Genomic DNA, 9529 nt, shown 5'->3' on the forward strand with positions numbered 1-9529 from the left:
CGCTCCGCGGGCGGCCGAGGGGGCGGGCGGGCGTCGGCGCCTCCGGGAGGGGCAGCCCGGGGCCGCGTCCGTTCGCGGGCTGGGGCCGCCAGCTGGCTGGCCAACAGGTGCTGGCACTGACAGGGGGTGCTGCGAGGCTAGCTGCGGGCAGGACCCAAACGGCCTAGGCGAGGAGCGCCTCGGGGGTAGCCCCTGCTCTCCTGTCCACCAGACACCCCTAACCCCAGAAAGAGAGCGTGACGGGTGGCGAAGACTGCTCCAGAAGCAAAAAGAAGTGGGGAAGAGCTTCCTTTAACTCCCCTCCTCTTGCGGCCAGTAGCTGGCTTGTCACTAATTTCCAAGGGGATCCCTACTCCCGAGGACTTTGCCAGGACCCCTTGGCCAAACTGAAGGAATAGGAGAATTCAAAGATTTCCCTCCAACTTCCAGCTCTCTAAAGTAAAATGGATAAAGCAAAAGTAAAAACTACTGGCCAAAATAGTAACAACACTTGTTCATTTAACCAATCTGCATTTATGGACAGCCTACTAAATCAGGCACTAGTCCAGGACCTGGGGCTAAGGCAGTGGAAACAGACAGACGTCCCTGCCCTGGAGAAGCAGACAGACTAGTTGGGCGGCATTAAGTTAATATCAAGCTCTCTGGGGATGACCCAACATTCGACATACCTCCTTAGGCTTTGCTAGAATGCAGACTCTAAACAGTCTAGGCTGTTTTTTTTTTTTTTTAGAACACACCCCTCCTCCCACTAGAACTGTTTGCCTTTGCACCAAGATTTGAGAAAGCACCAAAATCTGTCTGTGTCATGTGCCCAGGCCGACTTCAAGAGGTTGGGACTGTGAGCCTTATATTCTTATGAGGTTATCAAAAATGAAAAAAAAAAAAAAAGCATATCAGCAAGGCCCATGGTGATTCCATGTGTGCTAAATGTGTCCTTGACAGCATCAAGCTTGTTTTCCTTATGGAGGAGCAAAAAGCCAGTGTGAGAATGTTGAAGACAGGACCAGCTGGGTGGCTCACATCTGTAATCCTGTACTTTGGGAGATCCAGGAGTGCTCAGGAGTTAGAGACCAGCCTGAGCAAGAGTGAAACCCATCTCTACTAAAAATAGAAAACTAGCAGGAGTGGTGGGCACCTGAAGTCCCAGCTACTGGGGAGGCTGAGGCAGGAGGATCCCTTGAACCCAGGAGTTTGAGATTGCTGTGAGGTATGATGACACCATAGCACACTGTCTCAAAAAAAAAAAAAAAAAAAGAAAAGAAAATGTTGAAGACAGAAGCAGAATTAGAAAGCTAAATTGAAAGACAGGGCTTTTTTGAGTTATAACACTAATTGAAATGAAAAACTAATAATATCAAGCAAGTGCCAAGGCAGGCGAATCAGAAATACCACTCAACTTCGTGTTAAAGGAGTCAGTTTGCACAATTCAACACCAGGGACACTTGAACTGGGATAGATAAGGAAGATAACAATATCCCTAAAACCAAGAAGTGGCATTTGGACATGGACACAGTTCTACTGAACCACCGTTCCTCAGGTCATGCTGAAAACACCAACTCTGTTCCCATCCTTGGACACCAACTTGGCCCAAAGGACAAGAGCCCTCTACTTAGAATAGCCTACTCTTTTCTTCCCTTTTAAAATGCTGGGCTAAGCTCCCCTTTGGAAGCTGACCCATTCATTCATTCATTCTTATTCATAGGTAGCCACATCTACCTTTAGAGTGCTCACATACATCAAAGACAAAGAAGGCCCAGTCTTTGACTTTAAGGAACGTACAGCTTAGTGGGCACAAGCCTGGCTACTGTATTCATGCCAGCAGTTTCTCACCACTAGTGGGAATCCATATCTGTGTGACGTATATGTTCCAAGAGTGTTTTGTAAATTTATGGGTGGGGTTCTGAATTTTAACAGCATAATGAATATATGACTAAATAAAAGACAGGCCTTATGGATCCATTTTAATCTATTTTCAATAAAATTCACTACTCCCAAGTTTTTCTAATTTTGTGAGTTTTCTAATCAAGATTTTTCTAAATCATGCTGTTATATGTTCATATAGTTGAGTTTCTTGACCACCCACAAAGAGGGCGTGTGTGTGTGTGTGTGTGTGTGTGTGTCTGCAAATGTAATCCATTTGCTCTCAGGAGATTGTAAGGGTGATGACTACTCTTTATTTTGTATCATTTCATATTGGCTAGAACAGTGCCTGGCACAGAGGGATAATAAATAAACACTCCTGACTGACTGATGGATTTCTTTATTGGAGTCATTTACATTCTCCCTGGAATTTCAGCAGGAAGGTTGTATTTGAAAAGTTACAGATGATACCCTACCTCTGCGTTTCACCTCATCTGTATTCTATAGATTGATTTGACAATCGCCTTAGAAATAAAACCAACCAGGTGTTCCTGAATGACCCTTCGACAAAATCACATCCACATTGGCTGATTTCCTTTCAGTATACTTACACTGTTATTTCTTGAACTGCTCTTGCTCTTAACGTACGTAGTTGATTCTTTTAACACTTTATCCTCCGCCTGTCTTCCTGCTCTACTTTGCTTTAAACCTTTCCTAAAAAGGTGAAATCCGTGCATTGAAAGTAAATTTTATATAATCCATAGTCCATGCGGTTACTAAACAATATATTTTAAATGAATATTGGCTTGGTTTTGGCCTAAGGAAGTTTCCTTAAGGAAAGGCATCTCATCTGTTCTACCAACCAGGAGGAATAAGTTCCAAACATTTTTTGTGGTTTTTGTGTTTTCTTAAACCTTAAAAGAAGAGTGACCATTCTTGCTGAATATGTGAGGACGGCTACCTATGAGCTCCTGTTAAAGAACTTACTTGGTTGTTAACAATGATAACTGGTTCTGTTCCCTCCCCCCAAAAAAGTGATAATTAGAGGGAGGAAGTGTCACTACTAAATTTTTTAATGTAAAATAGGTTTTTAAAAAAACTACAGGCAGCCCCCTAATTATAAACATCCAACTAAAGTATGACTTACACTTAATGAATGGGAGGGCTATTACAGGTAATAGGTAAACATACCTGTTTCAACATATATACAAATTCAACTTGAGAAAAAACCTACAGAACCTATCTGGTTTGTAACCCAGGGACTGCCTGGACTCTTTCAGCCAGTCGCTTCACAGAAACATGGGAACATATTTTGCCTCAGAAAATTATAATACAAGTTTTCTTACTCTTTCTTCTTCTGTTCCCATGCTAAGGCACACGTGAAGTTATTTAAAGACCTTTCCCAGAACTTTTCAGTGTTTTAGTGACAGATAATTGAACATGAGTTCCTGGAGTTCAGAAAGCTTTAGTCTACCTAAAAGCCCATCGTGTTTCCTGAATGGCTAACAAGCAACAATTATATATACATATGTAAAAGGCCAGGACTGGAGAAATTATTAGTAGGCAAAGTAAATGCCTAGAGATCGCAGCAGGAATAAAGATTTTACTAGGAGAAAAAGAAAATCATAAGTAAATGAAATAATTTTCTGTGTCAGGGTCATCCACTTCTCTCTCCACTTTCTCCAACTAGCCCATCTTAATAAATATGACCCTGCCATCTCTAGGTATCTAGGATATATCCATATCCTGTTTTCCAACCAAGGCATAATAAGGCATACTTTTTCTTTATTTTATTCTTCTAGGGTCAGGGACTCTTTGCCTGCCAGTGTAACAGCTGCTAATCTGAGAAAAGATTACCTGCTGGGGCAGATGGTAAGGAGTTTTGCTAAGGCCTTCCTCTCAGAAGAAAAGATACACTTTTAAATTCTGTCTTTCTTGGAGAAAAGAGTTGGTTGAGGGATAAGGAGTTAGAGATATATGGTCTGGAGACATGGGTGACAAGGACTGGTCTTTCAGTGGCCTCTGTGGCCTTTCCCCTTGAAGTAAATCTGCTGTTTCCTTTTTGAAATCACGCTCAGTATCTAGAAATTTTTCCAAAATCTCAGAAGTGCTTCGCTGACTCAAAACTCAGAGGGAGTAACTAGCCAGAAATAGCCCTAAAGAAAGAGGAGCCTGGTAACCTTTGAACCACCACAACAAAAGATCATTTCACTGGGAGAGAGGAGACCAAGAACGTAATCTGGCCTTAGGAGTGACAAAGGGCACAACCTTGATCTAGAAATCCTCTCTGTCCCCCGGTTTCTTTTTCCTTACATGAGAAATTTGCACTGGGCTCTGTTTTGATCTCCTTACTGCTTTAGAATTCGTAAACTCTCTGGGCTATTATAGATAATGATGGCAAGATTTTTTTTAACGTCAGTGCACTTTTGTGATAATAAATTAGTAGAATAACCATTTCCTAGCCTGAAGCCAAAGGTATTTTGCTGGCTGGCAAGAGAGATGCTCAACAGATGCTTCCCTAAACTTGCCCCATCATAATCCTGTTTTATCTGTTTATCTGTCCTGATTTATCTATTGTTATCATAGTTTGGAAAAATAAGTTCTACAGATAACCAAAATGTAAAGGGGAAAAAAAGTTTGGAAATCTAGCTAGAGCAACTATCAGGAATTTAATTGAATTCAAGGAAACCACGTGCAGGTATCCACATCTAAATTGTTACTATTTGGTTGGTAGCATGGTAACCACCCCGAGAGAGACCAAGTGTGGTCCCAAGTGGATCATCAAAGTAAAGAGAAAGGGCCATGGTCTGTAACTATGTATGACGTGTGGGTTGTAAATAATAAGGAAATAATATTGTTGTTAGCCAAGAACAGATGGCCAGTCTCATACTGGTCTATTGAGTCACACTGGTGGAATGTGTAACAATTTGGAGAGCAAGGGGCATCCCCTAAAAATGTGGACAGCAATGAAACACTATGTTTGGCCATATCCTAGAGTCAATGAGATGTCATTTTTCTCTCCTTGAAATCATTTGTAGCATATGAAGGCTGTTGTCTGCTTTGTGACAAATCATAGTAAAGAGGTCAAGACACAGCTACAGATCCTCCTTTTTCAGATAGTGACCCTCTTATTTCAGAGGTCATGGGAGAAGGACCCTTTTTTACTTTGTGATCATTGTTTCAAATGCAGCCCTTTCCTGGGCTACTAGCCTTTGTAGAAGAGGTGGACAGTCCACTCCTTGGTGGTAAACATTAAAAAAAAATAGTGAAATAGTATGGGCTAACAGACCAGAAAATATGGCTTAACTATTTTAATATTAAAAGTGTCCTCAATTGTTTTTGAAATTCAAGATAGAGACCCCCTTTATCATGATTATTTCTATTTGCTTTCTTTATTATCTTTATAGTAACAAAAAGCATCTGCACTCTTCTATCTTAAAAGACTTGAAACATTTTCAGGGCATCATTTTTCTTTACCCACAATTTATTTTATTATTTTATTTTTTTATTTTTTGTAGAGACAGAGTCTCACTTTATGGCCCTCAGTAGAGTGCCGTGGCATCACACGGCTCACAGCAACCTCCAACTCCTGGGCTTAGGCGATTCTCTTGCCTCAGCCTCCCGAGTAGCTGGGACTACAGGCACCTGCCACAATGCCGGGCTATTTTTTGTTGCAGTTTGGCAGGGACTGGGTTAGAACCCTCCATGTTCGGTTTATGGGGCCGGCGCCCTACCCACTGAGCCACAGGCACTGCCCACCCACAATTTATTTGTATTGGCACAGTTTGCATTTATGTTCCCTTCATCCCCCTATACCACCTTCTCTCCTTCCTCATCACCTCAAGCTTCTTTCAGTTGTCCTCCCTGGGATTAGATGAGGGGAATATCACGTTTTCTTCTTTCACATTGCTCAGAAAGATTGACAGTTACAGCAAAGCAAACCAAGGAAAATAAATAAAATGAAAGAAGAATACTTTACATTTAAATTAATTTTTTTGAGGCTCAGCACAGTGGCTCATGCCTGTAATCCTGGCACTCTGGGAGGCCAAGGCAAGTGGATAGCCTGAGGTCACAAGTTCCAGACCAGCCTGAGCCAGAGCAAGATCTCATCTCTAAAAAAAATAGCCGGGCGTTGTGGCAGTCCCCTGTAGTTCCAGCTACTTGGGAGGCTGAGGCAAGAGAATTGCTTAAGTCCAAGAGTTTGAGGTTGCTGTGAGCTGTTACACAGCACTTGACCCCAGAGGACAAAGTGAGACTCTGTCTCAAAAAAAAAAAAAAAAAAAAAAAAGATCTATTTTTTGGAGCACCTATTATGTCTTAGGAACTATAGATTTGAACTATAGATTTATTATCGGATATTTTCTCATTTAATCTTCCCAGCAATCCTTTGAGGAAGGTCATAGCTTCCCCACCTCACTGCAGAGAAACAGAAGCTTGAAGATGATGTTCATTTTCTGAGAGCAACACTGCTAGTGACAGGTAGAGTGAATGAGGGATTCCAGGTCTTCCCCCTTTATCCCCGTGCTTTGTATTTGACACCTTTGGGCTTTGACTTCATACAAAAACATCCTTACTTGAAGTCTTATGTTTCACTTCTAAGTTTTCTTCACAATGTCTAAATATCTTCACCTAGGTTTAATTCCAGGTGTTCTACTGGACTATGTGTAGATGAACTTTCCCACATGTTCAAGAACACCAATAGGACACTAGACAGCTGTCTTTCTGGGACAAAAGTTTGATCCAAAATGAATATGGGTTACTTGAGGCAGTGTTGGTGACTAAGGCCTTCAGCAGTTGGCCTTGGGGTTGAAGCCCACCCAAAGCGTGGGCTCGCCTGAGTATCCTGTTTATGCTGGCCAACGTTAGTCATCCAGCTAATGCCTTAGCCCAGACATCTGTGGGCAGTTATTTCAAAGACTTTACCTCCTTGTCTTTGAGGACAAAGGGAATGAATTATCATTCCTCTTTTCCTACTCATGGTTGCTACTGAATGGAAGCATCATGGTTGGGAATAAATACACTGTTTCCCAGTTACCCCCTTTGAAGAATCAATTTATGATTAACTATACATGTCAGACTCTAGGCCTCTCTTATTTAGACAATTCCTATAGTCATCTTGCCACATGTTTCTAATTTAAAATTCTTGGTCCCAGAGTTTTTTAAGCTGTATGGTGAGGCAAATTTGCATCTCCATTGATAATTTTACAAAGGTATTTTTAGATTAGTTGGAATTACTCAAAGCACAAAGGCTGCTGCGTGAACTGACTAGTGACTTGTTAAGCCCTCAGGCAAGCAAGTCTTCAATTGAAATTCTAATTACGCAGATAAATTCCAGTTGTATCTGAAGGCAGGCATATACCATTGGAAAAGACCCTACTAGTGTCATTTTTGTCCCACAGGACAAGTGGAAAAAAATTCTTTAATCTTCTTTCCTTCATAAATTGCTTTTAAAATTCACAGAAAACTAAATAGAACAATGTGAGAACAGCTAACTACTATTACTACTATTATTCATATTTTTGAGACACATGATTATATATTATGCATTGATTAAAAAAATAGTATAGGAAGTCAAAGCACTTCCTAATAGTCTTTCTTTCTTCCTATCTAGATTTTTTCTTTCTGCTTATCTAAATCTCTACCTGAAGATTATTATTACTATGTACACTGCATTCAGCATTCTCAACCCTGGTAATGAAACCAATTTTTCATTCTGTATTTATTTAGTCCAGTAGACAAATTAACTATTGCCTGATCTAGGGGTATAGCAGCTGGCCTGCTTTCATTTTCTATCTTGTGGAGCTAATAACACTTTTTTTTTTTTTTTTTTACTTTTTCATTGTAATATTCTCAAGGAAGTACTCTCAGAAGGGATCCATTACTGCTTATTAAACACCTGATAAATTAACCCTATGAACTCTATGAGCAGGTATTAATAGAATCCCCCATTTTAGGATGGCAAATTAAGCCATAGTAAGGTTTTATAACTTGCCCAAGGTCTACAAGTATTGAAACCAGAACTGGAATTCAGGGAATTGGCTCCAGAGCAGGCACTTTTAAGCCTTATGTTCTCTTTGCCTCTATCGCAGTGATAAACACACAGTACCTCAAAAGATACACTTCAACCTTATTAAGCATATGTTTATATTAAGCATTTTGTGTTTATTTCATAACTCCACGCAATTCTATTCATAAATACATAACTTGAAATTCCATTGCCAGGAACAAAAAGTAAATCATCTTGATTCCATCAAAAGAATGATGTCCAGGCATAAAAGAAACAGGCATGTGGTCAATGAAAACATCACAGTGCTGTACCTTGATTAAATGCTCTTTTTTAGTGAGTCTAGAAATGAAAAATTAATCTTCTGGAACCATATAAAGGGGAAAGGATCTAGTGCCCTTTTCTTAGCAATAAAACCTTCTCATAAAATCACCATGGCAGTGTTGCTGGGTGTGACAACTTATGATGAAAGAAACACATAAGAACATGTAGGGTGTATTCAAATACATTTCTGACAGACAAGAGTAGGCTGTTGTGAAGCAAGGTTGTTGTGAAGACTGACTGTTTTCTTGGTGAAGGTGGGAATTATAAGTGGGAGACAGTTCCTCTCTGAGTAACCTTGAGAGTATCATGGACTTTATCGAAATAGCCATATGTCAGGAGCATTAACGGAAGATGTTGGGCCCAAGAGGTTATAATGGAGCTAAAAATACATAATTGCTGCCCCCAAAGAGTTCCCTTCTATTTTATGCATTCAGTCAAACTTCTTTTGCTTTTGTTCCCATGTCAGATATGACTGGTCTTCTCCCAATCCCTACTCCCTGCCCAGAGACCTGGAATTACTCTTGGCGAAGTGTATTCTTATGTTCTTTTAAATTGTCCTCGACTTGATGTAGTTAAAAAACGAATCAGATTAAGATCCTTTATTTAGCCTTTCTTTGCCTGCATAAAAACTCTACTCCCAGCAGTGTTCCTTGTAGGCCCAAGTCTCATGTCCTCAGCAAATGTCTTAGAGTTTCCTGATGCTACAGTCTATGTACTTACCCGGAAAAAGTTTTTGTTTCTTTTCTTATGCTCCCCCACAATTATGCATAAGCCAATATAGAGTGCATTCTGTCCTATTTTGCTATTATTTTCCTTTTCTTTTTCCTAGCCACGATATGGCATTTACGACAATAGCTAAGTCTTCCTATGTGCTAGGCACCGTGCCAAGGACATCTGTATACTCCTTCACTCTCCCGACAAAATGTGTGAGATAGATACTACCAAATCATAACAGAATTCATAGGGGAGGAAAGTAAGATGCAGAGTGCTAAGCTGTTTACCCAAGATCACGTAGGTGGTAAATGACAGAGCTGGGTTATCAGCTCCAGTGGTCTAACGCTGGAGTTCACACACTTGACCATTAATTATATCACTCTGCCCCATTAAATAGAGATTGTCCAACCAATATCTGGAAGCAGTTTAGACTCCCAGTCAAGATTCACTCACTGGATTCAGAGATAACAAGCTACCACCTCGGCCCCTTCCCCGCTGAGGAAGTGTGCAGCAGCAGTCGCATAGACCTGGCGTTAGATTCACCATCACTGTAAATAGATAATGATAGATTGGCTCAGGGCCCGTAGCTCAGTGGGTAGGGCACTGGCCACATACACCAGGGCTGGC

Source organism: Nycticebus coucang, chromosome 1, assembly GCF_027406575.1.
Source record: "Nycticebus coucang isolate mNycCou1 chromosome 1, mNycCou1.pri, whole genome shotgun sequence".
Classification (NCBI taxonomy): domain Eukaryota; kingdom Metazoa; phylum Chordata; class Mammalia; order Primates; family Lorisidae; genus Nycticebus; species Nycticebus coucang.